This window comes from Impatiens glandulifera, chromosome 1 (genome assembly GCF_907164915.1).
Source record: "Impatiens glandulifera chromosome 1, dImpGla2.1, whole genome shotgun sequence".
NCBI classification, from domain to species: Eukaryota; Viridiplantae; Streptophyta; class Magnoliopsida; order Ericales; family Balsaminaceae; genus Impatiens; species Impatiens glandulifera.
Window position 1 is genome coordinate 135037048 of NC_061862.1, and position 21337 is coordinate 135058384.

Sequence of the window (21337 nt, forward strand, 5' to 3'; positions counted from 1 at the left end):
GACTCCTCCCTTACTCCCACATACACATACAATTTCAGTTTTAAGGAACAATAAGGACATAGAGTTTTAGTAGAATCAACAAAGTAGATAAATAAACTATTTGTTATCTTTTAGAATTTGATCACAATTCATAGAATTATTAATACACAAATCCACATATGTCTATCTAAGATGTAAATGAGTAAGGATTAACCTTGTGTTTGAGGGTTTAAGACCCTGGCGGCGTTATTTTAGTGATTTTCTTTTGATAGAAACTAAAAATTATAAAATTTTCTTTTTCATTTTGAACATTTGATAATGATGATACAATTAGCCCGTCTAGCTCAGTTGGTAGAGCGCAAGACTCTTAACCTTGTGGTTGATGGTTTGAGTCCCTCGGTGAGCGTGATGTACTTTTATCCTCTTTCTCATTTTCTCTCCCAACTTCTCTTCCCTATCACTCATCATATATTATATAACTAACAAAAAAAATACACATGAAAGTTTATAGATTACAATGCTCAAACCTTGTGGTCAAATATTAAAAGCCCTTGATGGATCGGTCTCTTTAGTTCAAGTGGAAAGTACAATACTTTAACTTGTAGGTGAAGAGTTTGAAACCTTGATGAACATTAACAACTACTCTTTATCTATCAGATTTTGTGGTTTTCTGATAGATAGAAATAACAATTATACATTTTGTTAAGAATTTAATGGCGCTATTACAATTAGTCCGTCTAACTCAATTCATAGAGCACAATACTCTTCACCTTGAGGTCAAAAGTATAATTTAAATTTCTAAGCTGCTAAATTTTATTCATATTTTTTTTATGTGACCGCCACATTACAATTTAACATGTTTATTTGTCATTTAATACATTTGATAGTGTCATTTAATACATTTGATAGTGTCATGTTTATTAGCTCATTTAATATATACGAGACATCTCTTGTTCGAGCCCATCTATTTATAATTATTTTAATAGTTTTAGTCTGCGCCACTATGATTGTGGTAGAGAGTTTAAAATCCTTGGTTGACATCATTTTATTGATTTAATTTTTGATCAACTTACAATTATAGAGAATACATAAAAATAAAATTAGTTTCGTCTATTTTTTTTTTTGACAAGCTTAAGGTTTTTAAACTCGTTGTTGATGGTTTAAACCCTTGGTAGATGTCGTTTTTTAGTTTTTCTTAAACTAAAAATTATACATATTTATTTTCTTTGATAATATTTAATCAAGAGATTACATTTTGTTGAGTAACCTTAGAATATTTTAGGTTTTTTTTAATGTTCTGACCTAATTCTATGAAAATGACTAGTAAAATTCAATTTTTTTTTTTTAGAAAACCATCATCAAAATGAACACATAGGCCTTGTTTGATCAGTTTTTTTTTTTTTTTTTTTTATAGTACTTTAATCTTATATATGTTATGTAGTTTTTTATAACTCTTTTGAATTTGAGCAGGTTTTATAGCCTCTTAATTTTAAGAATTTTGTTTCAATTTTTTTTTTTTGAAAACAAACCGACTAAATAGAATAAAATAAATTGAATAATGAAGATAAAAAGAAAATGAATAATAAAGCAATTATACAATGATTTGATCTCTTGGTAAATATTGATGTTATCAATAACTTAATTATTTTGGTTCATCTCCACATAACATTTTTAATGTCATGTCACCTGTAAAAAAGGTCACCTAAAAAATAAATATATGAACATTAAACTTGTAAAGAGAATAATTAATTAATAATTAAGTTATTTTTTATTAATTTTAATGTTAAAATATTATATATCTCAATATTAATATATTTTGAAAATAATTAAATATATAAAAATTGCCTAGCTTCCAAATATCCTCTATTTGTAGGATTGTCTCTAGTAATGATAAACATATTTTAAATTGGACAATTTCAAAATGAAGTATCTCACCCATTTTCAATTAAAATTTTCTTTGTGATCCATTGCATCATATGATTGACCAAGCATTTTTAGATGTTCCTTCCTATTATTAAATTAGTAAAGATCTATTTCAGTAAAAGTTATTTTTTATTTCTTATATATTTTTTTTAAAAATAGCCCAACAATATTAATAATGAGCCTTTTCTTAAAATCAAATTTGGAACTGAAGCTAATTTATTGAGAAATAATTTCTAAATGTATGTGTAATTATGTTTGTGTAACTCATTAATCCAATCTCACTCATAATACTCACACTAAACTTTATTTGATCTTCTTTTATTATTTTTATTTAATTTATAAAAATGACTTATAATTTTTCATATTAAATGTCTACCAACATAAAAATAATATAATCGTTTTTATTGGGCAAAACAAATATTGGCTCAACATATTCAATTTTTTTTAATGAAATTACGCAATTATATCTAAGTAGTAAGAAAAATACATAATGTGGATTAACTATCTTGGTTACATTGGGTGCTTTGTGACTTCAACATAATAAATACTTATAATTTGACATGTTTTCAAATTTTATTGGGTGATCGGGACTTTTCTCCATATGCGAGTGATGTCGAGCATATCAGTTCAAATATATTGCAAAATCTAACTGTTTGTTTGTCTAGACCTTTTAAATGTATAACCTAAAGCCATAATTGTGGCTAAATTTATTTTATATTGATTGTGAATGGTCAAGGAGTTGGCTAAAAGCCTCATCTCTCACTTTGTTTTAAAATGAAAATCTTTCATCATTCTATCAAACCCTTTATTTTCTTCTCTAAAAGGAAGTGTTAGACTCAAAATACTTGAATACTCGAAATTTTTTTGGTGAGTTCAATTCATCTAGATAGGAGAGTTTATTTTACCATGATCATAAATTATTAGAATATAACTTGTTCGTGATGAGTGAGATGTCTAAGTATTTAAAAGGTAATTCTCTTTTTTATGTTCATGATCCTTTCAATTCTCCTTTTATTTCTTTTTCATTAAGTGATTTGAGATATATATAAGATGAAATCAATAATTATAATGTAAATTTCAGTGAATAAATTAATCAAATCGAATTATTTACACATTTTACCACTAACAAAGAATTATAAAAAATATAGATTAAAATAATTAGGACATATTGAGAAAACCCAATATATTTCAAGACTTCCTTACCTCGAATATAATGAGAACCTATTAAGTTTAGGTAAACAGAAATCTAAGGTTTGGACTTACCCTCACATATAATTATAAAAAGAATAAAAAATAACAAAAAAAAGTTTAATTTTGCTAGGGCAAAGCCCAACAAATTAAATTTTATCACCTTAACCACTCGAACATATACATGAGCAATAGAGTTCAAACCTCGACAAGGAAAGCATACAAAATTTTAAATTTGTCTCATTATTCACTCGAAGATATCATCTGTTGGATTAAATTAAATGAGGAAAAAAGTAAATTAATTAAGAGATAAATAATTAATTAACTTAAGAGATAAGAACGACATAATTTAATGATGTGGTTAAATAAAACTAAGTTGTAACTTGAACAAAACTAAGTTGGGTAACTTACTTTTGTGCAGGTACAAATCTGAAGAAGTTTGTCTATTCGGACGTCGTCTAATTATTTCAGACGTGGTCTGAGTAATGTGCGAGCAGACGTCGTCTAATTACTTCAAACGCGGTCTGAGTAATGCGCGAGCAAACGTCGTCTAATTACTTCAGACGCGGTATGAGTAATGCGCGAGTAGATATCGTCTAATTACTTCAGGCGCGGTCTAAGTAATGCGCGAGAAGACGTCGTCTAATTACTTCAGACACAGTCTGAGTAATGTGCGAGCAGACGTTGTCTATCTTCATCAGACGTGGTCTGAAAAAGATCGCGAGAAGACGTCGTCTATCTTCATCAGACGTGGTCTAAAGAAGAGTGCGAGTAGACGTCATCTATCTTCATCAGACGTGGTCTGAAGAAGAGCGCGAGCAAATGTCTAAAGGAAGCATCTGTCTAACTACGTATTCAGTTTATCTACAGTTCTCGTTATCAGCAGTCTGACAAGCCAACTGACCCTAACAAATGAGTAACTCCCACGTACGCCAATATTAAAATTGCACACGATGTACAACCTAATATCAGAGGATATTTGGCGCACTATCAGTCATGTACGGCCACGATCCCAATGCTCACAATCTGCTGTATTATTGTACCATTGGCAACCATCCAATAAAAGGAGAACACGTGTCCTAATAGAAGATTCGACTGTTGGTGCACTTCAAGTATAAATAGAAGCCCAAGGACAACAGACAAAAATAGAATTTTTGGTCATATCTTGCTTAAGCTCTCTCTTTCTGATTATCTAATCTCTCTCAAGCTTAAGCACGAATTACCCACCGTCTGTCTATGTGATTATTCTGTAATTTATTCATTATTCTTTCGGTGTGAACCTTCAGTGTTGTAAGTTGAACAGAGGGTGTTATGTTCAACAGAGAATTACCTAAAAGTTCAGAAATAGGCAGTTGTTAAGTCCTATGGTTTTTGACTGGGTTTGTGTAGTGTGTTCTATACCAATCAAAGTCTTTTAGTGAATATCCTTCATGTTGAGGAAGAAGGGGTGACGTAGGAGTTTTATCTCCGAACATCCATAAAACTTCATGTATTCTTTATATTCTACCATTTGCATTCATCTGTCTGAAGCTTGAAATCCAACAAACTGTTCCGCACTTGAACTTGTTCAAGAGTTTGTGAAGATTTGCGAAAAATAGAAACATATTTTAACTTGAGATAAAATCGAATCGAAGTTTGTAAATTGTTAACAATAGTCAGACCCCAGTCTCTATTGTCAACACTGATCCTAATATCCTCGTAGACAATAATAAAAAATAAAAAAATATAAAGGAAAACGTTAACAGAAAGGTTTAAACCTACGCGGGCGAAGCTCAACAAATTTTAAGTTTGTCTCCTTAACTTCTTGGACATATCGATAATATTGATAATTTAGTTGAACTGAGTTCAACGGTTTGAACTTACTAATTGTAAAAAAATTATAAAAATATATGTTGAACCTGCACTAACCATGCCTAACCAATTTCAAGTAAGTATTCTACTCTCCTTAACCACTCAAACATATCTACGCCATTCTAGAATTAACTAGACCACATTATTGGTTTGAACTTATACATGTACAAAATTATATAAGAAAATAAAAAATATCGTTAGTGAGGTTCAAATTTACAATGGTTTAGTAAATACAACCACTACACAACGAACTAAACAAAAATATATGAATCATAATCATCGGGTTTAAGCGGAAAAAATGTTGAAGGAAGAACTCGAATAACATTTGAAAAAAAATAAGGAAAGGACTCTCATAAATCAAGAGATAATGAGATAAGGAAGAAATATATATATATATATATATATATATATTTAAAAATTAAAGTAACATAATAAATTAATTTATTAATTCAACTACCACTAATTATTCATCCAACTATTGCCCTTTCTCGCCTTTGGGTATTTCAACTTTATTTAGATTAAAATTTCACAATAATTCAAACTTGAATTTGATGTGACTTTACCTCCATTTGGATTAAAATCCAAAAATTTAAGATCTAAGAGAAACGATTTACCGACCTAGGAATCTACAACATCATCAGCATCCAACATCTTTCAACATGATCAGGATGTTTTGTTACTTTCAAAGAGGAAATAGAAGTTGGGCGACACCATGGAGCCAGGGGCGGAGCAAAGTACAAGTCAGTCCGGGCTGTAGCCCGGGTAGCCTTAAACATCCTGTATGTATTTTATCAATAACGACGGTAAATTACCGTCATTATTGGTTATTTTCCGTCGCTAAAAGGCATTGGTGACAGCAAACTATAAAACTAGCCCGGATATATTTTTTTAATAAAAAATTAGCCCGGGTAAGTTTCAAATCATGGTTCCGCCCCTGCATGGAGCTTTATTATACATGCGAGAAACTAAAATAAAACCGGGTCATTCTCATGAGCGTCGTATATCTACCTCTAAAAAGCCATTTTAATCATTATTATATATATATATATATTTATATATATATATATATATATATATATTTATATATATATTCCAAGATATCTCATCCGTAGATACACTAGTAGAAAAAAGGGTATTAGTAAGGGCTAAAACCGTTACTGAAAGCATCGAACGCCGTTACTGAAACTTATTTGTAACGGCACATAAAACCGTTACCAATCGTTACAAAAAATTACGTTACAGAAACTTCACAGGTATCAGTAACGGCGTTCGAAAACCGTTACTGATAGTCATGGAATAACAATAACGGTTCTAGTCGTCTAAAAACCATCACAGAAACAACACTAGTATCTGTAACGGTTTTATAAAACCGTTACAGATAGTAATGGAACAACAGTAACGGTTTTAGCCGGCTAATAACCGTTACTAAAAGACTGATTTTATCTGCAACGGTTTTCGAAAACCGTTACAGATGCTCGTGTTGTTTCTGTGACGGTTTTTTATTTCTTAAACCGTTACAGTTAGATTTTTATTAACGGTTTTTGTAATTATTTAACCTTTACTAAATCCTAATAGTTTTTTTTTTACAAATTTTTACCTATTTAAAACCTCAATCATTAATAACCAATAACCAAAAACCAAAAACTACAATCATCAATAACCAAAAACCCAAAAATATAATCATTAATTCAAAACAATAATCATCCACAAACTACAATCCATCCAAAAACTATAATCCATCCAAAAACTACAATTATATCACAAATTCACAAAAATCATTAATTAACGTATTTCAAATTACATTTCAACTGACCAGAATTGAAGTGGGAAAGCGACGATCACGAGGAAGGGGATCATCTCTAAGTAGGAGGGGCATCATCTCGAGTGGGAGGGGCAGGTGGAAGTTGATCACGGGGAATCCTGGATAATAAGAAGTTCATTGTCGATCTCATCTCAAGCATCTCATCCCGCATTCTCTCACGCTCCCTTCGAGCTTCTTCACGTTCATCTTCACGCTGCATCAATAACTCTTCGCGCTCCATTTCACGCTGCCTTTGTGCTTCCTCACGCTCCATTTGACGCTCGAGTAAGGCTTCTTCGCGCTCTCTCCGTGACTGAAGCTTCTCAGTTTCACGCTCCTCTCGTATCCTCTATATCTCCTCAAGTAAAAGTGCGTTTTGCGTGTCACCGCGCTGTGTGCTAGTACCACCACGAGCATCAGGTCTAAAAGATCTAGGTGTGACACCAGAGCCCAAACCCACAACTCGCCCATGTCCCTGAGACCCGAATGCGCACTCAGCCAACTACAATTCATTTCTATTCGGGTCTTCTTCTATAGCAGTTCGCAAGGCAGTCTACAAACACAAATTACATTCGATTACATACATACATAAAATAAATAAAAGAAATATAACTAATAAACATGACTTACCACTTTTTCTTGAATAATAGGGGGAACCACCGGATTTGGATCTTGTAGAGTCGGTTTCTTTGTATGAGTGTGCAGAAATAATTCCGCAAAATTAGGCGACGTACCGGTAGTTTTCTCCTGTACAAATTTAATAATTAATAAAAACGTAATAACATTATAAACTTTGTTATTCAATGATAAAACGAACCATTTGCTTCTCCACTTGCGAAAATGAGATGCTGCCCGCATGATTCTTGTACACAACATGCGACCTATTTTGCGCATTCACAGCATTTGTTTTCTGCAAATAAGAAAACATTTGTGTTTAATGAATGATTAATGTAAGAGCTATTTATAAACACATTAATTTACCTTGAATTCCGGCGTGAGAAAGCGACGATCAAGTAGATAATTCCAATCACTAATTTCGATCTCGGGAGGGGGATTTGCCCTAATCGCTTGCTCGTCACCTTCACGGGATTTAATGTACATGGTGTTCCAATGACATCTCCATCTATCCCATAATTTGTTGGCTTGAAATAAACTTTGTCTTCGATAGTTGTTGATGTCATTCCCCACAACCACGAAAGGATCCTAAATAGTGAACATTAAAATACGATTATAGATTGTGTTGAATACATAATGGACTTAATAATATAAAAAAATAATATACCGTGATAGCCATCCATATGTGATCTAGCTGTGTGGAGCTCAGGTCCGACCAACGCAAAGTCCTATGAGGTAGTGCATTGGAGTCTCGAATGACACTCCCAATATGCCTCGACCAAGCTGTCCTATTCTCGCACATTGGTTTACCATCACCAGGGTTAAATTGAAGAGTCATCTTTTGCCCCGCTTGCAATCTACCAACAGCTTTATTCTTGTTCTTGCCCCGTCTCCTTCTCGAAATAGATCCTAAAATTAAACAAAAAATTATATAGGATCACAACAACTAACTTAAGCAAAAACACAAGTACCTCCATCTTGCTCCTCAGACGGGGGCTGTGTCTCATCATCATCATCATCACCAGGGATAGTGTTGGGTACACTATCAACATTCATAACATCATCAAGGTCCAAATCAATTTCCCCGACAGAGTTACACAATTGCACGGGATCTTCTGAATGCTCCTCGGTCCTTCGTACAAGCTCGTGTAGCGCGCTGCTTAAACTCTTACCTTGCATTCTTTTAGGTGCCATGATAGCTGCAAATATTGAATGTAATGTTTATAAGACAAATTTACAAGTAACCCTTCATAGAAATTAATTCAACCTTAATTAGAATAACGGGGATTTATTGGTGTCACAATTTTCCATTCAAGCCTTGATGCCATATCTGTAGAGTAAAAGACTTGTTTTGCTTGGCTTGCCATTATGAATGGTTCATTTAATTGAGTCTGTAGAATCCTGTTGATATTTATACTAACATAACCATACTTATCAACTTTAATGCCCCGATCTTTGTGATAAACATCAAACCATTTGCATTTGAAAAGAATCACTCGTCTTCCACAAAGAATATCACTTCTATGATTTCATTGATCACTCCATAGTAGTTAATAGTCTCGGTCCCATTATTACCAACAACCAAAACCCCGTTATTTTGGGTAGTCAAGCTCTCGTCATGTTTTTCAGTGTTAAACTTGTACCCATTTATTTTGCACGAGTTATATTTCTTTGCATACAATGTAGGCCCACGTCCTAAAATCTTAAGATTCGTTGTCCTATCGGATTGATCGGTTAGTTGCTCCACCTATATATTCATTAGAAATTATTGTTAAACTAATTGTCATATACTAAAAAAGAAAATTGTTGAGACGATTACTTACTCTTTCTCGGAAATATCTAACGTATTGTTTATCCCGAGCCTCATTGGAAATATTAGGAGGGCATGATTGAACGAAATCGCTGCGCAAATGACAGATTAAATTATTACTTAAATCATAGCTCATAATGACATTAATGGACTTACTTATAATATTCTTCAGCTTCGCGACAATTTTTTAAAATGTACCAATGAGCACGCTCACGATCACCCGGTTCATATGTGTAGGATGTGCCATTAGATAAGTCTTCCATAGTGATGAAAATGGAGAATGTTGTACTTGTATTTATGGATTCATCATTTGACTCTTGATCGTCCAAATATCGGGCACACATGCTCATACTCTCATTCAAAAGGTAACTCTCGCTGATTGAACCTTCTGGAAAGTTCCTGTTCCTAAGGTATTTCTTGAGTGTGCTCATATATTGTTCAACTGGATACATCCATCGATACTGAACGGGCCCTCCAAGACAAGCTTCAAAAGCTAAATGAACTGGCAAATGCACCATTATATCAAAGAAAGAAGGTGGAAAGATCTTCTCCAATTTGCAAAGTGTCAAGACAATGTCGTCATGTAATGTTTCCAATTGCCCGCGTTGTAAACTTTTTTGGCAAAGCAACCGAAAGAACCTTGCTAAATTCACCACGGCATCGTACACATCATCGGGAAGTAGGCCACGTGTAGCTAGTGGAAGGAGATATTGTAATAGAATGTGACAATCGTGACTCTTCAATCCTGATATTTTTTTCTCCTCCATGTTTACACACGTCCCAATATTTGAACAAAAACCGTCGGGCATTTTAATATCTTTCAAAAACTGACATAAACGTTTCTTATGTTCTGAGGACAATGCATAGGGGGCCGGCGGACACCGAAGAACACCATCAACTTCAACCGGATGTAAGGAATTTTTATGTTCATTATGACCAAATCTTTCCTTGCTTTAATTCCATCCTTGGTCTTTTCTTTGAAATTCATTAAAGTCCCAACAAACTATCACATATATTCTTCTCAATATGCATTACATCCAAATTATGTCTCAACATTAAAGATTTCCAGTAAGGCAATTGAAAGAATATACTGAATTTGTTCCAATTATCACCTCGGGATTCATGTATAACTTTCGTTTTCTTAGGCAGGTACTTTGTCAAACAAATTTCCTTTAGATCTCGCGCTTGCAATTGAATTTCGTAACCCGATAATAGTACAGGAGGATCTCTATGCTCCGTATGCCCGTCAAACGTATCGTTCTCTTTGCGCCATCGATGATTAGACGGGAGGAATCGTCGATGATTCATGTAACACTCCTTCTGGCAATTTGTTAACCTCAAAGACGCGGTGTTCTGATTACAAGACGGACATGCCAATTTACCCTGTGTACTCCATCCAGACAAATTTTCATAAGCCGGGAAATCATTAATAGTCCACATAAGAGCTGCCCGTAAATTAAAATATTGTTTTCTGCTTGCATCGTATGTCTTCACACCGGTATTCCACAATTCCGTCAACTCTTCAATAAGTGGCTCTAGAAATACGTCAATACAATCACCGGGACTTTTTGGTCCTCGAATGAGCATTGAAAGAAGAAAATTGTTTTTATCCATACATGTGGTAGGAGAGACGTTGTAAGGGATTAGAATAACTGGCCAAATGCTGTACGATGTTTTTCCGCTAGGTTGAAAACCATCACTAGCCAAACCAAGTCGCACATTTCGAGATTCTGTTGAGAAATTTGGGTACAAGTTATCAAAGGTCTTCCATATCATTGAATTAGCAGGATGCCTCAACACATCATCTTCGGGATTGTTATCTTTATGCCAAGTCATGTGTGGAGCAGTTTTGGAACACATGTATAATCTTTGCAACCTCGGTTTTAATGGAAAATAGCGCAGCGACTTGTTGGGTATATACTTACCATTCACCTTCGTTCGAATTGCACCATTAGATTTATTGACATTCCACCTAGAAAGCCCACAAACTTTACATTGCTACAAATCCTTATCCTCTTTACGAAAAAGCATGCAATCATTCTTACACGCGTCAATTCTTTCGTACGATAGGCCCATGTCTTTAATGAATTTCTTGCACTCATAATACGAATTCGGTAGTTGATTATGAATTGGCAGTATTTCCTCCTTCAATAAACTCAACAATAAATCAAATGACGTGTTTGTCCACTAACCTACATTCTTGATGTGAAGAAGTTTAAGAAGAGTTGAGGCTTTGGAAATGCGAGAACCTTCATACAAAGGTAGTTTCGAATCGTCCAACAATTTGTAAAACGTATTAGCATCATCAACGGGAGGCTCATTTTCACTCGACCGTTCATTATCAATGTTGACATTAGGGTACAAATCACCAATAATATCTTCCATTAGATGATCCTCTACAATAATATCTTCCATTAGATGATCCTCACAAACTTCAACAGGTTCGTCTTCCATGATATTAGTCTCGTTATTTGGTGGTTCATTGATCGGTTCGTCTTCAATTTTATCATCTGATTCATCTTCCTCCACATTCTCGGTAACAACATTTACAAGTTGACGTCCAATTGATCTCTTTTCACCGTGAAAATACCAAAAACCATAATTTTGTCTTATGCCGTATACAATTAGATGGGATCTAACCACACTCTTATTCTCATATACTCGATTTGCACACTTTACACAAGGACATGCAATCGATGATCTACCCATAGATCTTTCAGCAAATTCTATGAATTTGTCTACCCCCTCACTATATTTAGGATCGGTACGAAGTGTAGTCATCCATGTTTTGTCCGGGATTTCCATCTAACCTAACATACAAATTAATCTAACTTAATCTACCAATCCAATAATCTAACATACAATTAATCTAATAATCCAAACATGCAATAATCTAACATGCAAATTAATCTAACTTAATCTACCAATCCAATAATCTAACATACAATTAATCTAATAATCCAAACATGCAATAATCTAACATGCAAATTAATCTAACTTAATCTACCAATCCAATAATCTAACATACAATTAATCTAATAATCCAAACATGCAATAATCTAACATGCAAATTAATCTAACTTAATCTACCAATCCAATAATCTAACATACAATTAATCTAATAATCCAAACATGCAATAATCTAGCTAACATACAAATTAATCTAACTTAATCTACCTAAATCCAATAATATAACATTCAAATAATTTACCTAAATCTAACATCAAATAATCTAACTTAGCATTCATTATTATATAACCTAACATACAAATTATCCACTAACCTAACATCAATAATCTACTAACAAGCTAACATTGATTGTAAATAAGAACTAACCTGAATTTTGAAGTGCAAACTACAATCCGCGGCAGCAAAGACAATGGAAAATTCAAACCCCGATAGAATTGAAATGGATGCAACCTGATTCAACAGTTCAAACGCAAAAAAATGATAATAAAAACCTGATTCAATAGTTCAACATATATAAGAAGTTAACATTATTGAATACCTGATTATACCGTTCAAACGGTAGTGAAGAACGAATTCAACAGTTCAAACGGGAAATTTAGAATTTCTGCAAACCAAAAATTGGATTATGTTGACAGGAGGATTGGATATACAGCTAGATTTTGTAATCCCCAAAGCAAAAATCTTAGCAACAAACAATTAACTTTTAATCTCAAGATTCTCAACTATAAAACAAATGTTAGTGTAACTAGGATTTATCAATGTATTATTCAGGATTCCTTCAATTGAACTGTATTATTAATTTCACATAATATTAGAATATGTAACTAGGATTTATCAACATCCACTATATTTCCTTGTAATAATCTAGATCCAAAGAAAGTAGAGCAGAAATACCATCACACTCTAAATATTTCTTCAAACTCTCCATAACAAACAATATCAGAATCATACAGGGAAATATTTCAGTATCTAAATAAACTATGAGAAATCAATCTCAACCTATCAACCTATCATATGTATTCAACAAAATCCTATTTGATTCCATCTAAAATTTGTAAAACATCCTAATATCAAACTGTAAATCCTATCTAGAACCATATATATACAAACTGTAAATCCATAAATAACAAAAATCCATAAATAACATACAATCCAGGTTGTTCAATGTCAAACAAACGATATATATACAAACTGTAAAGTCATTACAAAGAACAAAAATTGACCTAATATAGTCTAACGAAAAAGGAATGCAGTATGCTTACCTGGCGTGATTGATGAATGCAGGATGATTAATGGAATCTTCTATCGGCGGGGCAAGCGGCGGCGGCTTCCGATGATTGGATGAATGTGGGCGGCCGGCGGATTGGGGGTAGAGAAGAGGGAAGAAGAATAGGGAATAGGGAAGAGAGAACTTACCTGCAGATCGATTGCATCTTGAATGATCGGAAGAAAACGGCGGATTAAAGGAGTCTTCTATCGTCGGCAGCGGCAGCGGATGATCGGAAAACGAGAGCGCGGAAGAAAACGGAAGAAGAAAGAAAAGAAGAAGGAAAAAAGAAGTCGGTGCGGGAGTTATTATAGGATATCTGTAACGGTTTTTACAAAACCGTTACAGATATTAGTAAAGAAGTTAAAAAGTCGGCTCGGTATCTGTAACGGTTTACTAAATAACCGTTACAGATACTCTATTTGTAACGGCTTATATAAACACCGTTACTGATATTCTTTATTGGACCGTTAAAAGGGAAGCAATATCTGTAACGGTTATTCGTAAAACCGTTACAGATACTAGTGAATTAAATTAAAAGACGGTTCAACATTTGTAACGGTTGATTTCAACCGTTACAAATACTATATTAGTAACGGATGTAATAGAAAACCGTTACTGATATCTTTAATGAAACGTGAAAGGGGGCTATATCTGTAACGGTTTTGTTATTAACCGTTACAGATAGTAGCAGAGATGATGAAAAGACGATTCAGCATCTGTAACGGTTAATAACAAAACCGTTACAAATACTATATTAGTAACGGTTTTCTATCAAAGCCGTTACAGATATCCTCACTGAAAACGATAAAGGGACACCATATCTGTAACGGTTTATATGACCGTTACAGATTCACTTATAATAGTAACGGTTTAATATAACTGTTACTGATACCAAATATTAGTAAGGAGGCTTTCGAGCGCCGTTACTAGGAATCGTTACAGATAACCTCTTTTCTACTAGTGATAGACAATCACACAAAATTTAAAATTATTGACAGTTTTTAATACATATATGCTAATGATTAGATACGATCATGCTTATTAATCATGCATGTATTTATCTGAAACGTTATCCAATATTCAGAAGGACATAATAGAATAAAGATCGTACATGTCATAAATAAATGTTTAAAAGTTTTTTCTTGTATTAATTATGAAGGTATTGGTTTGAAGTCTTGGAGCTGGTTCAATTGATCAAGGACAATACATTCACAACCAGCTAAACGAATAGGGTTAATTTGATTCTACTTATTAGTCTTTTATTGCTTATTTCTTCAAACTTATTTATTAATTGAATTGGGGATAGTAACTTGAGAAAATAGGGTAAACTCAATATATATCACTCAATCCATAGTCAACACAAATAAAATTTACACAACTTATAACACAACTCATATTAAACTCATATATATTATATATTATTCAGTAATAGTAATATGAGTTAGGTATGGGTAATGTAAAATATGGATTGAATAACTCAATTTTTTCTATATACCGATAAAACGTTTTTTTTTCTTACTTACTTGAACATGAAAATTTTTAATTACCTTGTACTCTTTGTAAAAAAAAAAAGATGTTTAAATTTCAAATAAGAAGAAAAGTTTCTACGAACAGACCCCTCCCCTACTCTCACATACACCTACAGTTTTAGTTATAAGGAACAAGTAGAACATAGATTTTTAGTAGCATCAACAAAATAGATAAATAAACTTTTTGTTATCTTTTAGAATTTTATCACGATTTATTGAATAATTAATACACAAAATCACCTGCATGTCTATCTTAAATGGAAATGTCTATGGATTAACCTTGTGTTTGAGGGTTTATCTTAAATGGAAATGTCTATGGATTAACCTTGTGTTTGAGGGTTTAAGACCTGACGGCGTTATTTCATTGATTTTCTTTTCTAAATGAAACTAAACATTTTAAATTTTCTTTTTTTCTTTGAAAATTTGATAATGATATACAACTAGCCCATCTAGCTCAATTAGTAGAGTGCAAGTTTCTTAAACTTGTATTCAAGGGTTTGAGCCCCCTTACTCTTTTTTTATATCAATTTCATATAAACTAAAAGTTATACGTATTTGTTTTTTTCTTGGTGTTATTTGACTTATAAAATAATAAAATTTATTTTTCTCATTCCCCACACACTTTTTCATTTTTCCAGCCAACCCAATAACATAATGTTACGTCATCCTATCTCTCATTCCTTCTCTCAATTTCTCACCCCTATTACTCTTCATATGTCTCACCCCTGTTACTCTTCATATGATTAGTTTAACTAAAGAAAAGTATATGGTCAAAAGATTAAAAGCCCTTAGTGAATGTTAACAACTGGTCTCTTTAGTTCAAAAGGGAGAGTACAATACTTTAACATTTAGGTGAAAGATTTGAAACCTTGATGAATGTTAACAACTCTCTTTAGTTCAAATGATATAGTACAATACTTAAATTTTAAGTGAAGGGATCAGTTTTTGTGGTTTTCTATTAGATATAAATAATAATAATACATTTTTGTTAAGAATTTGATGGCACTACCACAATTAGTCCGTCTAACTCAATTAATAGAGCACTGTACTCCGAACCTTGAGGTAAAATGTCCGGTTTAAAATTTCTAACGCTGCTAAAATTTATACATGTTTGGTTATTTTTATTTTTTTTAAATGTGACCGCCACACTACAATTTAACTAAAAATTATACATGTTTGTTTGTCATTAATAATATTTGGTAGTGTCATTGCAATTAGCTCATTTAGTACATGGGACATCTCTTAACCTTGTGGTTGATGGTTCAAGCCCATGTAATTGGACATATTTTTATGGTTTTTAATTTGCGCCACTACGATTGTGGTAGAGAGTTTTAAATCCTTGGTTGATATCTTTTTTTTTATTTTATTTTTGATCAACTTACAATTATAGAAAATACATAAAAACAATTAGTTTGTCTATTTTCGTAGGACAAGCTTAAGGTTTCTAAACTCGTTGTTGATGGTTTAAACCCTTTGTAGACATCGTTTTTGTGATTTTCTTTTTAAACTAAAAATTATACATATTTATTTGCTTCTCTAATATTTGATTGTGAGGTGCATTTTGTTGAGTAACATGAATATTTGAATTTTTTTTAATGTTCCGACCTAATTCTATGAAAATAACTAGTAAAATTCAAAAAACAAATTATAAAAAACAGATCAAACGACCACTTAGGCCTTGTTTGATCAGTTTTTTATAATAAATTTTATTTTACAACTCTTTTATCTTATAGCTGTTATGCAGTTTTTATAACTCTTTTGAATTTGAGCAGGTTTTATAGCCTCTTAATTTAAAAAATTTCTTTAATTTACAAACAAATTTTGAAAACAAATCGACTAAATAAATCAAAATAAATTGAATAATAAAGCAATAATACAATAATTTGATCTCCTTGTAAATCTTGATGTTATCAATAACTTAATTATTCTGATTTGCTACCTTACCTCCATACTAACACTTTTTAAGTCAGTCACTTGTAAAAAAGGTCACCTACAAAATAAATATATGAACATTAAACTTATAAAGAGAATAATTAATTAATAATTAAGTTATTTTTATTAATTTTAATGTTCTATTTGTAGGATTGTCTCTAGTAATGATAGACATATTTTCACTTGGATAACTTCAAAATGAAGTATCTCACCCATTTTCAATTGTGCAAGCATCCTCTCTTGAATTAAAATTTTGCTTTGTGATCCATGACATCATATGATTGACCAAGCATTTTCTTTTATTTATTTTTTTATTTTAGAAAAATGGTTTATAATCATTCATGAAAAGTGTCTAAAATATAAAAAATAATCGTTTTTGTTGGGCAAAACATACTTTGCCTCAACATATTCAAACTTTTCAAATGAAATTAAGTAATTACATCGAAATGTTAAGAGAAATACATAAAATGGATTAACTATTTGAGTTACATCGGTGATTTGTGACTTCAATATAATCAATATTTATGATTTGACATGTTTTCAAATTTTGTTGGGTGATTGAGACTCATTTATGTGAGTGTTGTCGTAAATATCTATTCAGATATCTCGCAAAATATACTTGTTTTTTTTTGTATAACCTTTGAGAATATTAACTAAAGGAAAAATTGTGATTAACTTTCCTTTATATTGATTGTGAATGGTAAAGGAGTTGGTAAAAGTCTCATCTCTTGCTTTGTCTAAAAATGATGTTCTTTCATCATCCTATCAAACCCTTTACTTTCTTCACTAAAAGAAAGTGTTTTTGACTCAAAATGCTTGAATGCTCGGAGTAATTGAGATCAGTTTCTTCTACAATGATAGGAAATTATTGGAGTATAACTTTCTAGAGCTTAGTGAGATTTCTAAGTATTTTAAAAGATAATTCTCTTTTTAATGTTCACGATCCCTTTTAACTTTTCTTTCCTTTCATTTCTTTTTCAATAAGTGGTTTGAAATTTAAATGAGATGAAATCAACCATTATAAATGTGTATTTGGGTGAATAATTTGATCAAATCAAAATATTTACACATCTTACAACTAATATAGAATTATAAAAATATATACAATAAAATAATTTGGAACTATGTGAGCAAAGCCTAACATAATTCAAGACTTCCTTAACTCGGACATACCAAAAACGTTGAAAATTTAGGTAAAACAAGTCAAAGGCTTAGACTTACCCCTCAAATATAATTATAAAAATAATAAAAGAATGACAACAAAGTTTAAATTTTCCTAACCGATTTCTAGTATGCCTTTTACTCTTCTTAACCACTTAAACCTATCTACACTATTGTAGAATTAAGTAGACCGACATCAATCACTAGTAAAAAAGCCTATATACAGATCGTTGAATCGATCGGTAATACCTTAATTACCAATCGGTGTAGGGAAATTTCAATTAGATGTAATCTGATCATCACCGATCTCTAGAACCTCTCTCGGTAATACTAACTCAAGGAACACCGATTAGTGAATAACCAATCGATATAGGTACACCGAGAAACACCTATTTGTTAATAACCAATCGTTATATGGCACACTGAGAAACACCGATTGGTTATTAACCAATCGATATAGAGAGTCGAGAAACACCGATTGGTGAATCACCAATCAGTATAGGGAGTCGAGAAACACCGATTGGTGAATGACCAATAGGTATATGAGATGTAATTAAAAATATATATTTTAATAAAATTAAAGACCTTAAAATAGAAATATAATTAAATTATAAACAAATATTAGAAATCTATTTTCAGAAATATTAGAAATCTATACGGTTCATCTATATTAGAAATATTTGTAGTAGAAAAGAAAAAAAGATTTCCAATTCGTTTTCCCAATTCAAATCTGCAGCTCAAATGGCATGTAACACACAACCATGTTCAGAAAAAATGCATGTTATTGACTAGTTAAATAAACATCTTTTAGAGTTATTCTATAATTTAATCTCAAAGTTTTCATTTCATCTATCAATATACATGATCCATCAGAAAAAAAAGAGTGTGTTTTGTGTTTTCTAATTGTTCTAGTTTCAGTTAACATTTTCTTATTATTGCATATATATATGGTTACTAGTTCCCAAGTCTATTAGCCATAAATGTTTTCCATTATTTAAAAATTTCATGCTCAAACTAAGCTCAAAAATATTATAAGCATAAGAGTTAGGAGACTTACCTGCTGCAAAGTCCAAGGTATTTTCTTTTGAGCTTTCAGTTTTATTGTTATTTGATCCGACATATTCTTGATGAGTTGTTGAATGGCCTTGTAGTCTTCTTTGCTGATTCTAATTGTGCCTCCTTCATCAACTGAGAATGGGTTTTAGCAGAATTACAGTCTTTTTTTTTTATTTGTCCACCATTCAGGATAGCCTAATAGTTTGAAACACTGCTCTTTCAAATGTCCCTTCATTCTCTTTTATTTTATTTTGAAAAATAGTTTAATGCCATTTCATTAAAAAAAACTCAAAAAAGGGAAAAAAAAATACAAAAGTTTAAGATCAGATCTAGACAATTTTTTGATTTGACAATGAAACAGTAATTGAATTACAGACAATAACAACAATTCATTAGCGCCTACAGCGTTTTTACTTTTATTCTATTTGTGACCTTCTCAAACGAAATATCTCATATCTGGCAGAGTTTTCTATTCTTTTCATTTCTTTCGATTCCTCTCCAGGATAGAAGGAGTGCATTTTCATCTAAAGTTATATCTCTCCAAATATCTTCAGTGGTTCTACTTTTTCCACTGTGAGTTCTTGAATTTCTTTCTTTCCAGATATTGTAGATTACTGCTTCAAAGTAACATTTCAACATACTTACATAGAAGAATCTTCCTTTTTCTTTATTCGTCATCCACTCTTGGATTTCTTCCCATATTCTTGGAAAGTTGATGATGTTCGTGTTTGCAGCATACATCCTCCAGATTTGTATTACAAAAGAGCATTCCCTAAATAAATGGTTTATGGTTTCCTCAAATCCCGAACATAGGACACAGTTGATATCAGGAATGTTTATATATTTTCGAATTCTGTCTTTTGTTGTCAACCTTTTCCTGTATACCAGCCAGAGAATAAATTGCTGACGAGGAATAATCTTTGGAGACCATACCACATTATGCCAATCTATCTCATGTCCTCTTGTTCTAACCATTTCTCATTTCTTTCCTGTAATAAACTTCTCATTGTTTTTTGTTTTTCAGCATATTTCATCATTACTTTCATTGAGTTACTTCTGCCTCATTAGGTTTAAGATTCTATCATCTTCTAGAATACGCCTCAAAATTGAATCACATCTACCTTCATAGACGTCTCTAAATGAGTACTTGATGTATTCTCTTCTAACTATGTTTCCTTGCATTTCTTCTTTAAATATAATGGAAATATTATCCAGCCAAGGATCATGCCAGAATAGTACCCCTCTTCCATTTCCAATTGTGGTTTTCACCATTTGAAATTCATATTTTCTTATTTTTAGGATTTTCTTTAATGACCATGTCATTCTTTCGTTGATGCTTCGTGTTCAGATACTCTGCTCTTCTTTCATAAATCTTGTATGCACTCATTTGACCCATAGAGAGTCTGCTTTTTGCTCTAACTCTCATAAGCTCTTGATGGTGAGGGCTTTGTTCCATTCAACACAACTTTTTATTCTTAGTCCGCCTTCTTCTATGGGAGTGCAAACATCCTCCCATTTGACTTTTTTTTCTCCTCTGTTTTGTGTTCCCCAGATGTAATCTCTCATAATTCTATCGAGTTCAACCATTATTTTCTTTGGGATGACTATCTGTTGTGCCCAGTAGCCAATAATTCCAAAGATGACTCTTTTAATGAGCTCGATTCTACCTGCATAAGACAATTTGTTCGTAGCCCAACCCAAGACAGAATTTCTAACCTTTTCTACTAGTTGTCTGAAATGATTGTATCAGAGTTGTTTTAATGATAGGGGTACTCCAAGTCTCCAAGGTATTTCACTGGTAGTTCACCTTCCTTAATGTCCCTTCATTCTATAGTGTGCTACATCTAGTTGTTTTTCCTATTAGTTACCAAGGCAGTGCAAAAAAATCGGAAAACCAATAACCCAACCAGGGTCGGTCTTGGGGTAAGCCCGGAAAGCCCACAGGCTAGGGCAGCCCATTTAATAATAAAAATAGAATTTTAGTTTAATTTATTAGATTTTTAATATTATAGTGTGACTCTAGTGGTTTATGTTGAAAAAAATATTTTATTTAGTAGTTATGGTTCAAATCTTACCAAAAATATATTTTTTAATAATTTTTTTAAAACTAAAATTAGGGCATTAAACATATTTTTTATGTTTTCCTACATGAGGATGGGACAGTAAAATTTTCGGGACCGGCACTGGTCTCATTTTACCGGTTTATTAGTTAACTGGTTCTAACGATTCTGGTTAACCAGTGTCGGTTGAAC